Raw genomic sequence first — 23,672 nt, 5'->3', positions numbered from 1 at the left:
GATCTTCCAGAAGATCACTCACTGTTTCTCTTTCTTTTACAGTGACATGTTTTTTTTTGTTTCTTTTTATCATTCCATAAGAGTTGCTATGTATTGTACAAACTAGAGGAATTACAGATTGGCAGAATAATATACAGCCAACTGCATATGTGCAAAGTAAAATATAATTTTAAAAATCACCTGTAGTTCTACCCACACTATCATTGGTAAACTCTGGTGTATATCCTTCCAGGTGTGTGTGTGTGTGTGTGTGTGTGTGTGTGTGTGTATTTTAATAAAAATGAGATCATGTTGTAAATGCTCTTTTGACAATCTGACTTTTTAATCTATAATATTATGAATAGGTTTTCATGGCTTCGAATTTTCTGCTATATTATCATGATTATTATTATTGAAAATGAATTCTCAGTATATGATAGCTACCTCTATGTGCCATGTACTATACTAAGCACTTCACCTATGTCATTTAATCATTTCTGTGACCCTGGGAAGTAGGTATTATTATCCCCATTTCACAGATTAGGAAATTAAGTCTCAGAGAGATTGAATAAGTTAAAATATGCCAAAGAGTTAGTAAATGGCACAGCAGATTGGAGCCCAGTTCTCTCTGCTGACAGAGCTCAGGTTTTTAACCAATATGATAATAATTCTGATTAGCAGAATTGAATGTTCTAATAACCTTTTAGTTAGAAACATGGATAGATCAACAGGTAGTAGGGAGATCAACAATCAAAAGATATACATAAACATATGTAAATATAGGCGAGCATGTCATCATATACATGGATGTGCATGGGTATTTGTAGACACACACACACGTGCGCATATAATCCAGGATCAAAAGAAGGAAAACCAGAAGAGAGAGTAAGGCCAGAGGCAGTGACGTAGAAAATGTTCTCATTCTTTCCCTGGATAAGTTGTGGATGTCTTGGAGAAGTAGAAACTACCCTTTAGTTCCCCTTTAACTCTTTTTTTCTTCTATTGGAGTAAAATTCTTTACAATGTTCTGTTAGTTTCTGCTGTACAATGAAGTGAAGCAGCTGTATGTATACCTATATCCCCTCCCTCATGGACCTCCCTCCCACCCCCCCATCCCACCTATCTAGGTCATCACAGAGCACCAAGCTGAGTTCCCTGTGCTATACAGCAGGTTCCCACTAACTATCTATTTTACACATGGTAGTGTATTTATGTCAAACGTAATCTCCCAATTTGTTGCACCCTTCCCCACCGTGTTCCCCACCATGTTCTCTACATCTATGTCTCTATTCCTGCCCACAAATAGGTTCATCTGTACCATTTTTCTAGATTCCACATGTATGCGTTAATATATGATATTTGTTTTTCTCTTTCTGACTTACTTCACTCTGTATGACAGACTCTAGGTCCATCTACGTCTCTACAAATGACCCAATTTCATTCCTTTTTATGGCTGAGTAATATTCCATTGTATATATGTACCACATCTTCTTTATCCATTCATCTATTTCTGGACATTTAGGTTGTTTCCATGTCCTGGCTACTGTAAATAGTGATGAAATGAACATTGGAGTACATGTGTTCTTTTGAATTATGGTTTTCTCAGGGTATATGCCCTGTAGTGGGATTGCTGGGTCGTATGGTAGTTCTATTTTTAGTTTTTTAAGGAACATCCATACTGTTCTCCATAGTGCTGTATCAATTTACATTCCCACCAACAGTGCAAGAGGGTTCCCTTTTCTCCACACCCTCTCCAGCATTTATTGTTTGTTGATTTTTTGATGATGGTCATTCTGACTGGTGTGAGGTGATACCTCATTGTAGCTTTGATTTGCTCTTCTCTAATAATTAGTGATGTTGAGCATCTTTTCATGTGTCTCTCGGCCATCTGTATGTCTTCTTTGGTGAAATATCTATTTAGGTCTTCTGCCCATTTTTGTGTTTGTTTTTCTGATATTGAGCTCCATGAGCTGTTTGTATATTTTGGAGATTAATCCTTTGTCCGTTGCTTCATTTGTAAATATTTTCTCCCATTCTGAGGGTTGTCTTTTCATCTTCTTTATGGCTTCCTTCACTTTGCAAAAACTTTTAAGTTTAATTAGGTCACATTTGTTTATTTTTGTTTGTATTTCCATTACTCTGGAAGGTGGGTCAGAAAAGATCTTGCTGGGGTTTATGTCAAAGTGTGTTTTTCCTATGTTTTCCTCTAAGAGTTTTATAGTGTCCAGTCTTATATTTAGGTCTTTAATCTATTTGGAGTTTATTTTTGTGTATGGTGTTAGGTAGTGTTCTAGTTTCATTCTTTTACATGTAGCTGTCCAGTTTTCCCAGCACCACTTATTGAAGAGACTGTCTTATCTCCATTGTATATTCTTGCCTACTTTGTCCTAAATTAGGTTACCATACGTGCATGGGTTTATCTCTGGGCTTTCTATCCTGTACCATTGATCTATATTTCTGTTTTTGTGCCAGTACCATACTTTCTTGATTACTGTAGCTCTGTAGTATAGTTTGAATTCAGGGAGCCTGATTCCTCCAGCTCCATTTTTCTTTCTCCAGATTGCTTTGGCTATTTGGGGTCTTTTGTGTTTCCATACAAATTGTAAAATTTTTGTTCTAATTCTGTGAAAAATGCCATTGGTAGTTTGATAGGGATTGCACTGAATCTGTAGATTGCTTTGGGTAGTATAGTCATTTTCACAATATTGATTCTTCCAATCCAAGAACATGGTATATTTCTCTACCTGTTTATGTCATCTTTGATTTCTTTCATCAGTGCTTTATAGTTTTCTGAGTACAAGTCTTTTGCCTCCTTAGGCAGGGTTATTCCTAGGTATTTTATTCTTTTTGTTGCAATGGTAAATGGAAGTGTTTCCTTAATTTCTCTTTCTGATTTTTCACTGTTGGTGTATAGGAATGCCAGAGATTTCTGTGCATTAACTTTGTATCCTGCAACCTTACCAAATTCATTGATTAGTTCTAGTAGTTTTCTGGTGGCATCTTTAGGATTTTCTGTGTACAGTATCATGTCATTGGTAAACAGTGACAGTTTTACTTCTTTTCCAATTTGTATTCGTTTTATTGCTTTTTCTTCTCTGGTTGCTGCAGCTGGGACTTCCAAAAGCTATGTTGAATAAGAGTGGTGAGAGTGGACATCCTTGTCTTGTTCCTGATCTTAGTGGAAATGCTTTCAGTTTTTCACCATTGAGTACTATGCTTGCTGTGGTTTTGTCATATATGGTCTTTATTATGCTGAGGTAGGTTCCCTCTATGCCTATTTTCTGGAGAGTTTTTATCATAAATCGGTATTGAATTTTGCCAAAAGCTTTTTCTGCATCTATTGAGATGATCATATGGTTTTTATTTCTTAATTTGTTATTGTGGTGTATCACATTGATTGATTTGCATATATTGAAGAATCCTTGCATCCCTGGGATAAATGCCACTTGATCATGGTGTATGACTCTTTTAATGTGCTGTTGGATTCTATTTGCTAGTATTTTGTTCAGGATTTTTGCATCTATGTTCATCAGTGATATTGGTCTGTGATTTTCTTTTTTTGTTTTATCTTTTTCTGGTTTTGGTATCAGAGTGATGGTGGCCTCATAGAACGAATTTGGGAGTGTTCCTTCCTCTGTAATTTTTTGGAAGAGTTTGAGAAGGATAGGTATTAGCTCTTCTCTAAATGTTTGATAGAATTCTCCTGTGAAGCCATCTGGTCCTGGACTTTTGTTTGTTGGAAGAATATTAATTACAGTTTCAATTACAGTGCTTGTGTTAGGTCTGTTTATATTTTCTAATTCTTCCTGGTTCAGTCTTGGAAAACTGTACCTTTCCAAGAATTTGTCCATTTCTTTGTGGGTCTCCTTTTTATTGGCATATAGTTTTTTGTAGTAGTCTCTTATAATCCTTTGTATTTCTGTGGAGTCAGTTATGATTTCTCCTTCTTCATTTCTGATTTCATTGAATTGCATCCTCTCCCAGTTTTTCTTGATGCGTCTGGCTAAAGGTTTATCAATTTTGTTCATCTTCTCAAAGAACCAACTTTTAGTTTTATTGAACTTTGCTTTTGTTTTCTTTGTTTCTATTTCATTTATTTTTGTTCTGATCCTTATGATTTCTTTCCTTCTACTGACTCTGGGTTTTCTTTGTTCTTCTTTCTCTAGTTGCTTTAGGTATAAGGATAGATTGTTTATTTGAGATTTTTCGTTTGTTGAGGTGAGATTGAATTGCTATAAACTTCCCTCTTAGAACTGTTTTTGCTGTGTCTCATAGGTTTTGGGTCATTGTGTTTTTGTTGTCATTTGTTTCTATGTATTTTTTTATTTCTTTTTTGATTTCCTCAGTGATCTCTTGGTTATTTAGTAGCACACTGTTTGGTCTCCATGTATTTGTGCTTTTTACAGTTTTTTTCCTGTAATTGATTTCCAATCTCATAGTGTTGTGGTCAGAAAAGATGCTTGATACGATTGCAATTTTCTTAAATTTCCCAAAGCTTGATTTGTGACCCAAGATGTGATCTATCCTTGAGAATGTTCCGTGTGCACTTGAGAAGAGAGTGTATTCTGCCACTTTTGGGTGGAATGTCCTATAAATATCAACTAAATCTATCTGGTCTATTGTGTCATTTAAAGCTTGTGTTTCCTTATTTATTTTCTGTTTGGATGATCTTTCCATTGGTGTAAGTGGGGTGTTAAATTCCCCTACTATTATTGTGTTACTGTCAATTTCCCCTTTCATTGTTGTTAGCATTGCCTTATGTATTGAGGTACTCCTATGTTGGGTGCATAAATATTTATTATTGTTATATCTTCTTCTTGGATTGATCCCTTGATCATTATGTATTGTCCTTCCTTATCTCTTGTAACAGTCTTTATTTTAAAGTTTATTTTATCTGATGCGAGTATTGCTACTCCATTTTTCTTTTGATTTCCATTTGCATGGAATATCTTTTTCCATCCCTTCACTTTCGGTCTGTATGTGTCCCTAGGTCTGAAGTGGGTCTCTTGTAGACAGCATATATATGGGTCTTGTTTTTGTATTCATTCAGTCAGCCTGTGTCTTTTGTTTGGAGCATTTAATCCATTTACATTCAAGGTCATTATCAGTATGTATGTTCCTATTACCGTTTTCTTGTTTTGGGTTTGTTTTTGTGGGTCTTTTTCTTCTCTTGTGTTTCCCACCTAGAGAAGTTTCTTTAGCATTTGTTGTAAAGCCTGTTTGGTGGTGCTGAATTCTCTTAGCTTTTGCTTGTCTGTAAAACTTTTGATTTCTCCGTTGAATGTGAATGAGATCCTTGCTGGGTAATATTGGTTGTAAGTTTTTTTCTTTCATCACTTTAAGTATATCCTGCCACTCCCTTCTGGTCTGCAGAGTTTCTGCTGAAAAATCAGCTGATAACCTTATGGGGATTCCTTTGTATGTTATTTTTGCTTTTCCCTTTGCTTTAATATTTTTTCTTTGAATTTAGTTTTTGTTAGTTTGATTAATATGTGTCTTGGTGTGTTTCTTCTAGGGTTTATCCTGTATGGGATTCTCTGTGCTTCCTGGACTTGGGTGCCTATTTCCTTTCTCATCTTATGGAAGTTTTCCACTATAGTCTCTTCAAATATTTTCTCAGACCCTTTCTTTCTCTCTTGTTCTGGGACCCCTATAATTCGAATGCTGGCATGTTTAGTGTTGTACCAGAGGTCTCTGAGACTGTCCTCAATTCTTTTCATTCTTTTTTCTTTATTCTGCTCCTTGGCAGTTATTTCCACCATTCTTTCTTCCAGCTCACTTATTCGTTCTTCTGCCTCAGTCATTCTGCTATCGATTCCTCCTAGTGTGTTTTTCATTTCAGTTATTGTGTTGTTTATCTCTGTTTGTTTGTTCATTAGTTCTTCTAGACCTTTGTTAAACGTTTCTTGTATTTTCTCAATCTGTTCCTCCATTCTATTTCCGAGATTCTGGATCATCTTTACTATCATTACTCTGAATTCTTTTTCAGATAGGTTGCCTTTTTCCTCTTTATTTATTTGGTCTTTTAGGTTTTTACCTTGCTCCTTCATCTGTGGCATATTTTTTTGTCATCTCATTTTTTTTTTTTTTTTTTTTTTTTTTTGTGGTACGCGGGCCTCTCACTGTTGTGGCCTCTCCCGCTGTGGAGCACAGGCTCCGGATGCGCAGGCCCAGCAGCCATGGCTCACGGACCCAGCCGCTCCACAGCATGTGGGATCTTCCCGGACCGGGGCACGAACCTGTGTCCCCTGCATCAGCAGGTGGACTCTCAACCACTGCACTACCAGAGATGCCCTCATTTTATTTTATTTTATTTTTCTGATGGGTTGGGATTGTGTTCCTGTCTTACTGGTTGTTTGGCCTGAGTCTTCCAGCACTGGAATTTGTAGGCTGTTGGGTAGAGCTGGGTCTTGGTGCCAAGATGAGGCCCTCCTGGAGACCTCACTCTGATGAATATTCCCTGGGGTCTGAGGCTCTCTGTTAGTCCAGTGGTTTGGACCTGGAGCTCCCACCGCATGAGCTCTGGCCCGACCGCGGGCTTGTGAACCAAAGTCCCACAAGCCGTGTGGGGCAGCAAAAAACAGAAAAGAATAAAAGGTGCAGAACTGTAACAAAGAGTAAAAAATAAAATAAGGTTAGAAAATTAACAGATATGTTAGAAAGAGTAAAAAAGTAAAAATATAGATGAAACAGCAACCAGAAGGTAAAACAGAACCACTGTAGTAAAAAAGAGGAGACAAAAAAAAAAAAAAAAAGAAGCTGGAAAAGGCCTTGGCTGGGGGGTGGGGCTTAGGCTTAACTCAGCAGGAGGGGTCCAGGAGTGCCTTGGAGGTTGGAGGACCAGGTCCAGGACCCCAGCAGGCTCACTGGGCCCAAAGGGGTGGGGGAAATGCTAGGCACGTTCCCCCCGATCCCCTGATCCCAGAGGCTCCCTCCCCATTGGCATCTCTTTTTCTTCCCCTCCCCTCCCTCCTATGCCCCTAGTAGCCATACGGACAGAGGGGGCCCCAGAAGGCAGGGAGGGGACCAGACCCGGAAGCCCAACAGGCTTCCTGGGGCCAAGTGGGTGGGGGAGATACCCTCCATGCCACCCCAGATCCTCCAGTCCTGGAGGGTCTGCCCCCCACCGTCAGCCTCTCTCCTCTTCCCCCCTCCTCTCTCCCTCCTATGCCCCTAGGATCCACAAGACTGGAGGGGGCCCCAGAGAATGGAGGACCAGAAAATCAGTCCAGGGAGTTTTGTAGGAAATAATGGGAAGAGACTCTTCCTTTCAGAGTTGGTGGATAATAAGAAACTGCTGGTTGCTATTTTTATCATGACTAGGGAGACACTAGTTGAGAATGAAGCCCAAACAAAAGGGAGCTGGATCACTGAAGACGACTCTGAGTATCTAGATCCAACTGTGTCTGAAGCCAAACGACCCCTAGACTCAGGTAAGTCAGCAAATTCCCCTTACTGCTCTGGCCGATTCAAATATGATTTGCCATTTGTAACTGAAAGAGACTTGTAGCTTTCACAGGGCTCTTCACAAATACTCTGCTTCTTTCTTTCCAGACACGTGATAAGACTGTACTTCCACATCCTCTTTAAGTTAGGGGTGGTTATGGGACCTGCTTCGACCAATTACGTGTGAACAGATATTTTAAGAGCCAGTACAAGATATGCCACTTTTTTCTCTGTGCCGTAGCAACCAGCAATACTCCAGATAGCGTCTCTCCCGTCAGCCTGGTTCCCAGCTGACCTGCAATGGACATGTAGCGTGAGCTAAAAATAAACCTTTATTGTTTTCAAGCTACTGAGATTTTGGAGTTTTTTGTTACTGCAGCATAACCTATGCCATCCTGACCAACACTAATATAGACTAGTTTAGAAAGGAAAGGGATTATTGCTTTGTTAATCTGTGTATCATTTAAAAATCGTCAGCATGCACAATAATGTAAATATACACAATGCCACTGAACTGTACTCTTAAAAATGGTTAAAACGGCACAGCCCCTTTAAGGGGGTTACATTATCATCACCACTTTACTGCAGGCTGTGATCCCAAGTACCGGAGCTGTGACATCAGTCACCTTCATGAATGATGCTCTTCATTTACACTTTAAAGTTGCTCACTCTCACCTAGCTCAGCACCAGACTGATGTAGCCCCTTCCACTTCTGTCCATCTTCAATCCCACTACAGCACAGAGAGCAATGCAGGGGCATGTATATGAGGTTTCTGATTGGACTGTAACCATGAGCAATACCAAATTTCAAAATTCCACTCTCCAGTTCGGATATAGTATGATGCCCTATGACAGCTCTGAAGATAACATTAAAAGGCCAGGTTACTTTCTTCTGGAAAAAAAAGGTTAAAATTGTCAATTTTATGCTATCTATATTTTATCATAATAAAAAATATCACCAGCAGGCAATCAGGTATTTATTAGGGCTCTATGGGAGAGTTCCATGTAAATGGCTCTGATGGCCAAAAAAATTCTTTCTTGCATTCATTCAGCAGACCTTTATTGAGCACCTACTATGTGCCTATCACCATGCTAGGCACTGGGGCTACAGAGACCACACTTTTGCTCTTGAAAAGCTTTCATCCAGCAAGAGGGCACTCATCACAGCTGTTCATCAACTCATCACAGCTGTTCGTCATCCTCGACTCCCTGCCCACCCCCCACCCCCACTTTCAGGTTCTTGTATTATCACTAGACCCATCTGTAGGCCTCATCAAGCAGTAATGACTCAAAGCCATTGTAGCCATTTAAAGAACACTCCCTCTTTCTAATCTCTTTGCCCTCCTCCTCACTAGGACAGTGTTTACGAGGATAGGCTGGAAGGTCCAGCGGGCAGAGTGAAATCCCAGCTCTACCACGTAATAGTTTTGTGACCTGGGCAAGTTACTTAATCTCTTAAAATGGAGATGCAAATAGTAACTGCTTTGTGATGGTTGTGAAGATTACATGCGGTATTTCACATAAACACATAGCCCAATGCCTGTACAGAGTAAGTGCTGAATAAATATTAGTTATCATCAGTAGTTGTTCTGAACTTCTGGTTTACCCTGTGATGCTCACATATCCAGCCCACTAGTGGAAGTTGCAGTCAAGGATTCTGTATCCCAGGCTTCTCCATGTTCTCCATGTCCTGATACTTAGAGTTGGGCTCACATTTCTTGCTTCTCTGCAGGGGACCATTGCTGGTCCACAGCCACTTGGGAGCACCCTTGAGTTAGGCACGACCTGTTCTCCCTACAGACAGGTGGCTCCATTCCCAGCCAGCAGAATCCAGTCAGAACCTTTTACGTTCTCATTTAGTCAGAACTGGGTGTGTCCTCCCAGACACGGACACGAGGCTGAAGGCTGGTTCCCAACAGCTAAAGGAGGCCACCCCTGCTGCGAGAAGGCTTATAAGCAGCTCAGTATCCCAACTTCCCAGCCTTGTCAGCAGGATTTGTAAGTGTGGCTGGATTAATATTTCAAAGTCCCCCTCACTCTTGTCAAATTTTTGGAAGGCCTCCCTGCATACCCTGCTCTTTCACCCTTTGTGAACAGGAGTCACCCTTCTGAACCAGAGAACAATGGTGCAAACACCGGACAGTTACAGACAAGATGCCGCTGGGCTAAACAAAGAGAGACCAAAGGGCACATTTGTAGAGAAAATCTGTGTGTACAATCCTTCTAGACGGTAATAATTTTCTTCCAGGTGTTTGTAGTTATCTCAACCAAATCTAATTCCAATGATTTTTTTTTTAATTCCAAAAATTTTTATCTTTTGAAAAATGCCAAAACATCTTATTTGGATTTTTTCTTCTATTTTCCTTATCTTTTAAAAAATTAGTAGACATTTATTCGAGCAGTTTTAGGTTTATAGAAAAATTGGGCGGCAAGTACAAAGGGTTCCCATATACCCCCTCTCCCCAAGTATACACTTTCCCGTGTTATTAACATCTGGCATTAGTGTGTTATACCTGTTACAATTAATGAATCAATAATGATGCATTATTATTAACTAAGGGCCCTAGTTGACATTAGGCCTCACTCTTTGTGTCATACAGTTCTATGTGTTTTGACAAATGCATAATAATGTCATGCACAGTATCAGACAATAGATTCACTGCCCTAAAAATCCCCTGTGTTCCACTTACTCATTCGTCCCCTGTTCCCAACCCCTGACAACACTGATGTTTTTACTGTCTCTGTAGTTTTGCCTTTTCCAGAACACCATATATTTAGAATCATACAGTATGTAATCTTTTCAGATTGGCTTCTTTCACTTAGAAATATGCATTTATAGTTCTTCCATGGCTTTTCCTGGCTTGGTGGCTTGTTTGCTTCCTCTCTTCCTTCCTTCCTCCCTCCTTCCTCCCTTTTTTTTTGTGGTGAGAACATTTAAGATCTATTCTCTTAGCAACTTTCAAGTAAATGAAACAGTATTATTAGCCATAATCACCACGTTGTACCTCAGATCCCCAAACTTGTTAATCTTATAACTGGAAGTTTGTACTCTTTGACCAATATTTCCCCCACCCCTGCCCCCAAGTGGCTTATATCTTTTTATCATTGAATAATATTACATTGTACGGATGTACCATGATTCGTTTATCCATTCACCTATTGAAGCACATCCTGCTTGGTTCCAAGTTTTGGCAGTTATGAATAAAGCTGCTATAAACATTTGGATACAGGTTTGTGTGTAGACATGAGTTTCCAACGCATTTGGGTTAATACCAAGAAATCTGATTGCCGGATCATGTGGGAAGACTATGTCTAGTTTTTCAGAAACCGCCAGACTGTCTTCCAAAGCGGCTGTATTATTTTGCACTCCCACTCTTTTGGATTCTCGTGTTTTGTTTTCATTAATGTGCAGTGAAAATTTGCAGTCAGAGGAGATCTAAGTATAGCATTTTTCCAGGAAATAATTATCTTTCAGTCATTTGCAGTTATTTGAATCAAATCTAATTTTTTTTAGCAGCTGTCTCTTATTGAGAAATGCCAAAACATCTAATTTGGAGTTTTCTTCTTCTTTTTTCCTTATTATCTTTTTTTTTTTTTTTTTGCGGTACGCGGGCCTCTCACTGCTGTGGCCTCTCCCGTTGCGGAGCACAGGCTCCCGACGCGCAGGCTCAGCGGCCATGGCTCACGGGCCCAGCCGCTCCGCGGCATGTGGGATCTTCCCGGACCGGGGCACGAACCCGCGTCCCCTGCATCGGCAGGCAGACTCTCAACCACTGCGCCACCAGGGAAGCCCTCAACTAGTACTTTTATTGAGGTATGCCTTTATTGAGGTTATACCTTTATTAAAGTAAAATTTATATACAATAAATTGCATCCATTTTAGTATACAATTTGATGAGATTTAACAGATGTATATATACATCCTTGAAACCGCTGCCATAATCAAAACACAAAACACTTCTATCATCCCCCAAATTTTCTTGTGCCCATTTGCAGTCCATCCCTCCCTCTGCTGCTGTTCTCAGGCAACCATGAGCTGCCTTTTTTTTTTTTGGACAACGTACGTTCCCTCCTCATATTATTTTGAAGCAAATGTCACATATTGCTTAATCTATAAATATTTTACTCTACATTTCTAAGAGATAAGAGCTCCTTAAAAGTATGTAATGTCAGGACTTCCCTGGTGGTCCAGTGGTTAAGACTCTGTGCTTCCACTGCAGCAGGGCATGGGTTCGATCCCTGGTCAGGGAACTAAGATCCTGCATGCCACACTGTGTGGCCAAAAAAAAAGTAAAAAACAAAGTGAAAAAAACCCAAATGTCATTATTATACTTCATAATCAACAATAATTCCTTAATATTATCAAATATCCAGTGCAAAGCAGGTGTGCATCCTGCACACTAGGTAGAAACCCCCAAGGGCTGGCAAAAGGGAGAGAAATGTGAGCAGATCAAGCAAGTGTAGGCACTGCTGGCTGCACAGAGCCCAGGAGCATTTTGCCTGCATCCAGCTGTCCTTTCCTTTGCTAGATGCTGGGTACTCTCTCCCCTAGGGTTGCCAAATAAATACACAAATAAAAATAGAGGATGCTCAGTTGAATAGTTGGATTTGAATTTCAGATAAGCAATGAATAATTTTTTTAGTATAAGTATGTCCCATGCAATACTTGGGGCATGCTTATACTAAAAAGTTATTCATTGTTTATCTGATATTCAGATTTAACAGGCATCCAGTACTTTATCTGGCAACCTTACCTCCTCTGAAATTGATGGTGGAAGGATGCTGTCATGAGCCCAGGGCATCTAGAGGGCTGGTAATTCAGAGAGCAAAGCTCCAACTGACTAAAGTGGGACTGGTTAGAAGGAGCTCCAAATCCCCCAAGGAGATAGGACATCTCCCAGCTCCTGACCCCCAGGCCCCTAACCTACCGATGGACAGAGACTGGCTTCCAAATCCCTCTCAAGTATTTCCAGCTGGTCTGGCTTCACAGCCTCACACAGAACCCACCCTAAAAGACCCCTCTGCTTTTTGGACAGATTCTAAAAGGGAATAAATTAAAGCCTAATTAATCTGAGGTACCCAGGGAGTGAGCTTTCCCTGGCACTTCTCTACAAAGTTGCTCTTTGCTTTGTACTGATCTAAGTGGCCATTGTTATAATGGGAATCGTCTCCAGCAGCCCTTTCTGGAATAGGAAAACCCCACTTGCTCAGCCTTGCTGTATCAAATTGCAAGATGATCTCACCAAGCGCTTGTCCTCCTCAGAATTTATTTTGGGTGTAACACGTGTTAAGAACATAGGGGTGAGCCAGGCTGTGAATCTATGTGTGCCAAAGGCAAAAAGACCTTATGCCCCTCATGTCTATAAAAGAGACCTCTTTACCTGCCATCACAGGTGCCTGCACCTGGCAAATAACACCCCACTCAATGCAATTGGTTTTTTATTGTCATTTTATTTATTGTGAGATATCTGATATATACAGAGGAGTAAATAAAAACACATGTACAGTTTAATGCATCATTATAAACTGGACACCCATATAACAACCAACCAGGTCTAAAAGGGCACTCAGCCTTGTGAGGCCCCCATCGCAAATCATATTCCCCTCCTCCTCCAGAGACGGTCACTATCCTAACCTGTGCAAATCATTTCCATGCTTTTCTCTTTAGGGTTATGACTATTTGTGCACCGCTAAGCAAGCCAGTTTTTTAAAAAATTAATTAATTTTTATTTTTTGGCTGTGTTGGGTCTTCATTTCTGTGCGAGGGCTTTCTCTAGTTGCGGCAAGCGGGGGCTACTCTTCATCGCAGTGCGCGGGCCTCTCACTATCGCGGCCTCTCTTGTTGCGGAGCACAGGCTCCAGATGCGCAGGCTCAGTAGTTGTGGCTCATGGGCCCAGTTGCTCCGCAGCATGTGGGATCCTCCCAGACCAGGGCCCGAACCCGTGTCCCGCACATTAGCAGGCAGATTCTCAACCACTGCGCCACCAGGGAAGCCGCAAGCCCCCGTATTTGAACTTCATACAAATGGAAGGACATTGCATATATTCTTGTGACTTGTTCCTTCCTCCCAATTGTTCTTAGACTAGCAATGTTTTCTGGAGTAGGCTGTCTTCATAAAAATTACTGGCCTTGAAGTCACACTAACCAGTTTTGCCCTCCTGGCTCAGCCACTTACCCACTAACTGTGTGACCTCTCTTTTCCTCCTTTGTCAAATTGTATCCCTGGACATGAGCACCTCAAGAGCAGGAAGTGCACTTCATGTATCATTCTGCTCTCAGCAGCTCACAGGGCCTGATACCTGATGAATCTTGTGTGAATGAAGGCGTCGTGGTGAGATGATGTATTCAGGGCCAAATCCCACACCTGATTCATAGCAAATGGTCAACACATGGTGGCTAAAATTATTATTGTCATCAGTGTTGTTTACTTGAATATGCACCTGCCTATGGGAGGAAGCCTCTGCAATGGCTGCCAATGGTCCCTGCCTCCTGATAGAATGTGGCAGGAGTGATAAGATGTCACTTCCAAGATTCGATTATAAAGGGCCATGACTTCCACCTTGGGTCCTCTTTCTCACTGTCCCTGGGGGAAGTCAGCTGCCACGTAATGAGGTAGTCCTGAGGAGAGGTCCCTGGGATGAGGGACGAAGTCCTGTCAACCACCATACAAGTGAGCTTTGAGGCATATTCCCTCTCCAGTGGAGCCTTCAGATGAGACCGTGGCCCCAGTAGAGCTTGACTACAACCTCTTGAGAGACCTTCAGTCAGAGGCTCCCAGCCAAACTGGGCCTGGATTCCTGACCCACAGAAACTATGAGATAATGCATATTTGCTGTTTTAAGCTACTACATTTGGGGGCAATTTGTTACACAGCAATGGATGACTGATACACTGCCTTTTCTTGGATGAAGAAGCACTGGTAATTTTTAGAGCATGTGGCAAACAAGGAGATGCAGTGTTCAGATCCCCATTTAAGGATGGACTCCTGCCCAGATGCAAGGAGTACAGTTAACTGACAGCCTTTGGGGTCCAGCCCAGCTTTCAGGCTGAGATCACACTTTACTTAAGTGCCTTCCCCAGCCAACAGGTAAGCTGAAGTAGTGGTACAAGGGCTTGGCCATCTCCATCTCTGTCTTTGCTTACAGATCACGTTGGGCTCCAGAGACTTTGACAGGTCTGCACTGGAGTCTTGCCTTTCCATGGGTGTCACTCCCCAATAAACCTTTCTCATTCCCAATCCCATCTCAGCCTACGCTTCCCAGATAACCCATTCTGCAAACCAAAGACAACAGCTGCTTCATAGAAGCCCAAGCTTTCTAGTCAGCCCAGACCTGGGTCCAATACAGACTTTGCCCCATGCTAGTTCTGTGACTCTGTGGAAGTTACTTAACCTTTCTGAGCCTTTTTTCTCACATGTAAATTGGATGGTAAATAACGTGGGGCTCAAACAGGATTTTTATTTACGGTGTATAACAGAATGAGCGACACATAGTAAGTGCTAGATAAAGGACAACTTTTGGGCTTCCCTGGTGGCGCAGTGGTTGAGAGTCCGCCTGCCGATGCGGAGGACACGGGTTCGTGCCCCGGTCCGGGAAGATCCCACATGCCGCAGAGCGGCTGGGCCTGTGAACCATGGCCACTGAGCCTGCACGTCCGGAGCCTGTGCTCTGCAACGGGAGAGGCCACAAAAGTGAGAGGCCCGCGTACCGTAAAAAAAAAAAAAAAGGACAACTATTGTCTATCCTTAGGCTAGATACCAACTAGTAGCCACTTTATATTTTCCATAAAGTTTATTGGAAATTATTCCAGTAATTTGTCCAAAATATGTTGTCTAGTATATCTATAGTAGACCTTTGATTTTCATGAGGGTGTTGACAAAAAATTAATCATTCAATCTAAGAAAAAAAAGGAAAATTTTATTCAAGCCAAGTTTGAGGATTATAACCTGGGAAGAGCATCTCAGAAAGCTCTGAGAACTGTTCCACCCCCTTAGAAGTCAAGGCACAGTTACATAAGTTTTTTGAGACAGAGGACGGTACCTCAAATGACGTATTATTGACAGTTTACATAATCCAGATATAAGCCTCATCGTGGTGGGTCATGTGACCCCTTACAAGATCAAGAAGGAATGCTATCTTTTAAGGAGTTGTCTTGTTGATGCTGGGAGAATGTTGTTCTTTATGGCTGAGCAGGTATTTCTACCGATGGGGGAGGTCTGGTCAATGTACAATGCAGATACACAATGCACAGTGGGGGAGAGAGGAGGCCAAAGGGCAGAGATTTTTGTTTAAATTTTTCTTGTCTTGCCATAAAAATAAGACTTTTATTGCACAAGGGTTATACCTGTTATCTTTGTGAAACCTCAAGCCACCAACTGCCCCTCTAGCACGTATTATCAGCCATAAAATGAAATCAAGTACAACTCAAACATATACATGACTCTTTTAAGTCCTTAACAGTTCTATAAATAAGGAACTAAACCTTTTTAAAGCTGTTAACTTGTGCCAAAGCAACTGGGTGAATTGTTTCTCTTGTTTGCATTGAACTTTATCACATCAGAGGTCTGAGCCACCTCTGAATGGCGCCCTTTTAATAAACCCAGTCATCTGAAGTTTAAGTCCAAACCTGTTCCTCCCACAGTCTGTCTCACTTTGATGGATAATTCCAAGCCAGGAAATGGGAAGCCATCTGTGTCACTGCCCTCTCTCACTCCCCACCTCCAGTCCAACGGCATGTTTTGTCTTCAAAATGCCCTAAATCCACGCACCTCTTTCCATCTCCATGGGCACCATCCCAGCCTCCTTTCTTTCAAGAGCCTCCTAACAGTCTTCCTCTTGCACTTAGAATAAAGACCAAAAAACTCTTTATCAAGGCCTAGGGGCTCTGCATGAACTGGCCCCTCCCCTCCAAATCTCACCTCTGTTCTCCAAACACTCCTTCCCATGTGTCAAGCTTGCTCTTGTCTCAGGACCATCCTGCAGACACTTCCGGTGTCTGGAACCGTCCTCTGCCCGCTCTGTGCATTGCAGCCTCCTTTTCCTCCTAAAAATCTGAGCCTAGGGAACTGCTTTCTCAAGCAGGTTCCATCACTCTCAACCACAGCACCCAGGCCATTTCTTTCAAAGCATGCATCTCATTTTGTCATGACATATTTATTAGTTTACTGAAGGTTTCCCTCGATTTATTACAGTTTCTCTGAGTGCAGCGGTCTTATCCCTTTTGTTCATCCAGTGCCACGCCCAGTGCTGTCCACAATACAGCCTTGATAAACATCTGTTGGAGGGATTTTCTAGCTAAAAATATCACTTTTATCTTTAACAATTATTTTTCCCCTATTGCAAAAGCCATATTTTTCATTGTAGAAAAGATTAGAAAGTACAGATTAAAAAAACAAAACAAAACATGTTATCTCACATTTAGAGATAGCTGCATTAGCCTTCAGGTGTATTCTTCTAGGGCAATTTCAATGCATCTCTACCCACATATATAGGGATATATATGCTCCCAAGTCCTTCAACTTTCTGGGGCTACTCTTTCAACAGCCAAACAAAATGTCTTGGTCCCCGGGCAACACACAAAGGGAAATCAAGCCTTCTTGAGGGACTATAATGGGACTTGGTATCCTAGGAGGAATAAACATTACAGATTGTGGCAATCAGTGACAAAAGCCTTTGGGGAGGTCCCTGGAAGGGGAAGAGGAAGCAGCTAACATGCAGAACTGCCCAAAGCTAGAGGAAAAGGCTCTGGCTTATAATAAATGTGTTTGACTTAGTTTATTCCATCTTAGCCAGTTTAGTTTTCCCAGCAATCTCAAAATAGCCTTTGTCATACTTCAGCCAACCTGCCCAGCAAGATGCTAAGATGAGGCCAACTGGGTTTCCAGACAAAACAGAGGGAACAGTTCTCACTGAGTTTGACTCCAGTCAAACTTAACCAAATGTGGGAAAAGTCTGATGTCCTAGGAGCCCCCAGAGCTATTTAGAATATATGTGTAGTAAAGCATAGTAGGGCAGGGGAGCTCCTAGACAGTGTCATGATCAAAACAGATGGACAGGCCTTGGTCAGCTACTTTTCATGTTAGTTTACCCGCCCAACAAGCCTGCACCTCAGGTGAGGTGGTTTTTTACCCCTTTCACAGGGAGGTTAAGTAATTTGCCCAGAGTGATTCAGCCAGAAGGGGCAGAGCTGAGATTGGAACCCAGTCTGTTTGGCCTCAGAACCTGAACTCTCTCTGTGGATCAGAAAGATGGATATAAGGGTACCATAACCATCACTGAACTGCAGGGCTCTTCGTGGCATGATCCTGTGTTGTTGTCAGAAATAATGATAACAACTAACATTTAGTGCATTGTCCTAAAATTCCTCTGTGCGTATCTCAATTACTTCCCCTAACAACTCTTTAAAGAAGGCATGGTTATTGTCTCGCCTTTGCAGATAAGAAAGGTGCAGAGAATCGGAATAACTTGCCCAAGGTCACACTACTAGTAAATGGCCGAGCTAGGATTCAAACCCAGAGAATCTGGCTCCAAAACCCACATATTTATGCCCCATGCTATGCTCCTCCTACCAGATATAGGGGCCAGAAGCTCGTAGACATGAATTCCCACAGTCCCAAAGCTCCATGCAGGGGCTGGGAAAGGGGGGTGTGGGAAGATGCGACTGTACAGATAATTAAGGCATGAGCTTTGGAGTCAGGCAGTTCCAAGTTCACATCTCCCCTCATCCTGGGGGCTTCGAGCCTCCCTTCTCCACCCCAAAGTGCCATAACCCAGCCGGGGCTTTCCTATCTCCTGTGTCCAGCCGCTCCCTCTTTTCACCCAGTGTCAACAGACCACAGAATGAGCAGCTCCCCAGCGTCCCCCAAAAGGATGCACTCGGGACTTCCCTGGCTGTCCAGTGGTTAAGACTCAGCGCTGCCGATGCAGGGGGTGCGGGTTCGAGCCCTGGTCGGGGAACCAAGATCCCACATGCCACGCAGCAGGGCCAAAATAGCCCCACAAAAAGCAAAACAAAACAGACAAACGAACAACGACGAAAAAACCAAAAGGATGCACTGACCACAACAGGGAGCAACAGAAACGTTACTGAAGATTTCAAAGCAGAGCTGAGGAAGGGGATCTCCAGCGCACAACTCACAGGAGACAACAACTCCATTTTTATTCTTCCATGCTTCTTTCCAGCCTGCCACCCGTTCTTCTGTCACCGCTCCCTCCAGCCTCCCTCCCCCCTCCCCCACACATCCTCTGCCTGGGGTGGCAGGTGGTGGCTGAGGGAGGACTTCCCTCTTTTCCAAGTCTCTCCTTCTCACTCTCCCCTTCTCACCCAAATTCCTCTTGGAGCGCCCTCGGGTTAGCAAACCAGTTTTCCTCATCCAGCACATCCTTTGGGTGCCTCCCTCCAGCCCAAGTTGTTAAAGGCTTTTCTCTCCCTGCTTGGAATCCTGATTAATACATTAGCTCCCTCTACCAACCCTCCTTCGAAAAAGGAAGCTCTTTTGAGAAAGGAAGGCGATGGAAATGTTGGGGCAGAGCTGTTGTGCCTGTCTTGCCGGGAGGGGGGAGGTGGGGTTCATATGCCTTGGCCTGTGCTGACCTCTGTTTGGAAAGGTCACTGGTTTCAAAGGTCTTGGCATGTCTGTCCTGAGCTCCTGTTTTTCCATCTCTGGGTTTCTAGCTTGTCCTAACAGCAAAAGGGATTTGTCTCTGGTGAAGGCTGCCAAAGGTAGCGGCAGGAATCTCTCAGAGAGCAATTACCTGGAAGAGCCCTCCCTGGAGAACAGGCTCTTTCGCTTCCGAAATGGAAAATTTGCACATCATGCCAATTATTCCAGAGGGCACTTGGACCTTTACCAGCTGAAACACTAACGAGTCTTAAAGGGAAAGTGAGCAAGGAACAAGGGCAACCTTCCAGGCGCTAGGGAAGCAGGCAGGTGGCTTTTGAAGAAAAAGCCCAAGGTAATAACGAGCTGTGTCACTGGTGGAACACACTGGAATGTAATGCTAAAACCCATCAGCGATTAAAGTTATACGCCCCAGTCTTTTTTTCTTTTTCTCCAAGAGAGTATAGGTTTCATCGCCAAGTTCTACAACCCTCTCCTTTACCCTAGGCCACAACAGTGAGAGGCCTGCGTACCGCAAAAAAAAAAAGACTTATGATATCAGAAACTTCCTAAAGTCCATACGTAAATTTGACTTGCTGAAGGTTAATTATTTATCACTATAATAGAATGGCTGAGGATGTTTGCAGGTTTCTTTCTTTTTTTTTTTTTTTTTGCGGTACGCGGGCCTCTCACTGCTGCGGCCTCTCCCGTTGCGGAGCACAGGCTCCGGACGCGCAGGCTCAGCGGCCATGGCTCACGGGCCCAGCCGCTCCGCGGCATGCGGGATCCTCCCGGACCGGGGCACAAACCTGCGTCCCCTGCATCGGCAGGCGGACTCTCAACCACTGCGCCACCAGGGAAGCCCTGCAGGTTTCTTTTTAATCCCATTGGCTTTGAGATGCACTATACGATTTATTTTGGAAACAGATTTGCTACCTCTGTTAGGCTTTGCCTAAGACAAAACTCAACTTTGCTTTCCCCAGATGAACACTGATTGGAGTAGTTCAGAGGTGTGCAGACCGGCGGGAAGAAGCTGGCTTGGGTTGATATCTTGCCGTGTGTAATCACAGACTGGATGGCCCCTCTATAGCTCGTTTGCAAGCACCCAAAGCTTCAATCCAGGATGAGTTAGAGGGAAAGAAGGCATCTTACAGGAACTGGTCAGACCTATCACACGTGGTTTGGCAGAGAGGACACTGAGTGGGGAGATCTGGTCGAGAGAGTTCTTTACACCCGAAGACATCAAATTAAGCTATGTCATTGGCGATGCTATTTCATTCTGAAGAGGGTCACCTACAGGCTGCTCTTTGCTTTTGAACCTGACCCCGATTTTAACTGCCGACAAATTCCTAATGGCAGGAAAAAGCAAGGGCCAGGATTGCTTCTAAACATCCCAGCAAAACATTTTACTCACTTCGCTGCCCCCAGAAATGGGCACTTTATTTTGACAAACAACAACAAAAATCCCTGATTCCCCATTCCCAACATATCTGAGCCCCAGAGTTATCTGTGCTTTCACCAAAATACATTCTAACGTGACTTTCTTTTGACTTGGCATTTTGTTTCTCTTTTTTAGATTGACATTTTTGTTTTAAAATATTTTCTTAGTGGTTTCTTTTTCCCAGCTCAGAGGAAAACAGAGCTAGACTTGGGCTTTAGCAAATTAAAACAGGTTATCCTTCTCAGAGCAGAGTTAAATGTGTTCCCAGAGAGATGCCAGTGCCACTTTATTTTTGGTTTCAGTTTTCTCAAGAGGACTTTTTAATAGTTCTTGGAGTAGGGATGGTAATCTCTGGAAAAAAGATAAACTGGGATATATTTACCCTACCCCTACTCTCTTTTTTTTTCTTTTACACTTGAGGTAACTAAATTGGAAGTTGGACATCATGAATCCTATAGTTTTACTTGGGATTTCCGGCTGTTGCCACTAAAGTTTTCTTTTTTGTTGGAATCAGCAATACTTAAGCCAAACCTAATGACGTGTTCTCGAAGTACATTTGAAATGCTTTTTGCCAGGGCAGTAACTCTTTCCTTCTCTGGGCTGATGAAAAAGAGTGTAACTATGCTATTCCTAGTTTCTAAAGCCATATTTAGTTAGAATAAGGTTCGGCTGTATGTGGTAGAAAACCCAAACCACCAGTGGCTTAAGATGGAACTTCTTCTCTCCCATGCAAAGGGGAGGGAAGTGGAGGGAGTGGAATGGTGGGTGCATTCCTCAAAGTTCTCAGTGACCCTGGCCTCTTCCAGCTTGTCTCCCACTGTGACTAGGCTTTTGTCCTTATGCTCATTATCCCAAATGATGGCATGCATATTACCAGCCAGTAAAGTAAAAAAAGAAGAGGAAAAAAAAAAAAGGCAAAAAGCACCCATTGGGGAAGGTTTCCATCCACTGCCAAGAGAACACTTCTGCTTATATCTCACTGACCAGAACTTAATCACATGATCACACTTAGCTACAAGGGAGGCTGGGAAATGTAGTCTTTTTTCTGGATGGCTGTGTGCCCACTTAAAAATTATATTTGTAGGGGAATTCCCTGGTGGTTGGGCAACTAAAATCCCACACACAAACCGTGCAGCACGGCCAGAAAAAAAAAAAGCAAACCCCAAATTATATTTCTGTGACATACACTCTAGGTCTTATATTCTTAAAACTAATGTTTCTATCAATTTTACCTTAAGAAGTTTGAATCACCTTTTGAGATAACAATATAAGATGGTGTAAAATCAGTATTAGAAATACCCCATTCTATAATATTCATACTCTTTTACCAGTAATTTTGCTACAATTTAACTCAAAATTCAGAAAAAGTTTTAAAGAAAAAATATACTCATTACATAGTTATATATAATCAGACACAATAAAAGGGATCAGAATGCCAAAATATGGGACATTGATCAAATAAACCATGCTATACATCCTTAATGAAATATGCATCTATTAAAAATTATGTTTACAGGGACTTCCCCGGCAGTCTGGTGGTTAGGACTCAGTGCTTTTACTGCTGGGGTCCAGGGGTCCAGGTCTGATCACTGGTCAGGGAACTAAGATCCCGCAAGCCACATGGCACAGCAAGAAAAAAAAATTATGTTTACAAAGAGTCCACGGTAACTTAGAATACTGCTTACCCTGTTAAATAAAAATATAGGGATATAAACTTGCAGTACAGTTACAATTAACCTATATATAGAAAAACAAAAAACAAGTAAACAAAACAAAAAAAATCAAACATTAAAATCCAAACCCCAATGGCTTTTTGGTTAATAAGAATTTTAATGACTATTTTTCCTATATTTCTTAATTTTCCAAGTTTTCTTACTATTATACTTATTTATTATATTCGAAATAAAAAATAAATCCTATTCTCTTGTCTCTTTAGGTACCTACATTCAACCCACCTCATAGAGCTCAGTTTAATCCTTTTTCCTATACAAAAGCTTTTCCTGATTACCCTCTCTCTCTTTTGTATTACTGTTATTACCACTTAAAATGGAAAGTCAGCTTTTTTGACTTACCACCATCAAGGGGAATCCTCTGCTGGAGGAGTCTTGGGGTCTAAAGTGGGCTAGATCTCCCCTCTCCCTGCTCCTTGGCAGATATGATGCAGTCCTATGATCCGGGCATACTAATCAGATGGAGGGGATGGAGGGCAGACTAGGTGCAATAAGTTTGTTCATGAGTTGATTAACTGTTGAAAAGAGTGAGAGAAGCATAGTGGTTCATTATACCATTGTCTCTACTTTTGTATTTGTTTGAAATTTTCCATAATGTAATTAAAAAGAAAAAAGATACTTAGAATTTACTCCAGTTTCTGAAACTGGCTAACTATGCAACTTCAACAGTTCATTTAATTAGGGCATTAACAACTGGGAACAAAGTCATTAGTAAATTTTAAGGCAGGAGGCAAATGTTATCACCAGCATCATTTAGGGCTGTTTCCATTCTAAGTGAAGGAAAATCTAATTCAAAATGGTTTAAGCAATTTATTGGATCCCATTCGTGAAAAGTTAGAAAATACGACTCTCTTCAGCTTGTTAACCTAAAACAATAAACAGCCGGTTATTTTATCAGCAAAATGGGTTTATTTGGAAGTAGCAAAAAATTGCAGTTTGGGACATGCAATTACAGAAAACCACATGCAAGTCCCGGTAAAGCAAAGGAGAGGAGACTCTTTTATAGAAGAGAAGGGGAAGTTGGGAGGGGCTATTACAAACAAAATGTCCACTAGAGGAAAACTGGAAGTTTCCCAGTAGAGTGGCTTTTCATTGGCTGAGTCGTGACACTCTCTCATTGGCTGAGCTCTTGCCAAGCAAAGAGAATCTTTTTTCTTCTTTCTGGAGGTGATAAAGTATTGTCACTTCCTGCTGGAGACGCAAGGTACATCTCTTCTGGTTGGGATCTGAATTGTATGTGCATGAGATCTCCCCTTTCTGGCCTCCTGACAATTTTAGTAGGGCTTCCCTTTATTAGTTTTCACAAGGCGTTGTTCGAGCCAGTGTTCAAACATGCCATTGCACTGGGACTCTCTATATCTCTCTGTCTCTTGGCTCTGCCGTCTGCCAAGTTAGCTTCATCCTTGGACTCCACAAGGTGCTTCCCTCAGGTTCGCATCTGATCTGGTTCAAGTCTAGCAAAAACAAGAGAGTAGC

At 42.0% G+C, this 23,672-nt stretch overlaps 1 protein-coding gene across 2 annotated transcripts in view; it reads right to left on the bottom strand.

Moving 5' to 3' along the window:
* Positions 1 to 8,758: 8,758 nt before the first annotated feature.
* SCPEP1 (serine carboxypeptidase 1) overlaps positions 8,759 to 23,672 on the bottom strand; it is an 86,109-nt gene continuing 71,195 nt past the window's right edge. Inside the window, exon 15 of one of the 2 annotated variants that reach the window (XR_016388963.1) lies at positions 8,759 to 23,650. The gene's annotated coding sequence lies outside the window, so the exon portion shown is untranslated. The remainder of the gene's footprint in view (positions 23,651 to 23,672) is intronic. The other variant, XR_016388962.1, reaches the window with a different exon arrangement.

Source organism: Delphinapterus leucas, chromosome 19, assembly GCF_059928025.1.
Source record: "Delphinapterus leucas isolate spDelLeu-1000000601 "Yukka" chromosome 19, BTC_Dleu_Yukka2, whole genome shotgun sequence".
NCBI lineage: Eukaryota > Metazoa > Chordata > Mammalia > Artiodactyla > Monodontidae > Delphinapterus > Delphinapterus leucas.
The sequence above is the reverse complement of the archived record's forward strand: the minus strand, read 5'-3'. Positions and strand labels throughout refer to the sequence as shown.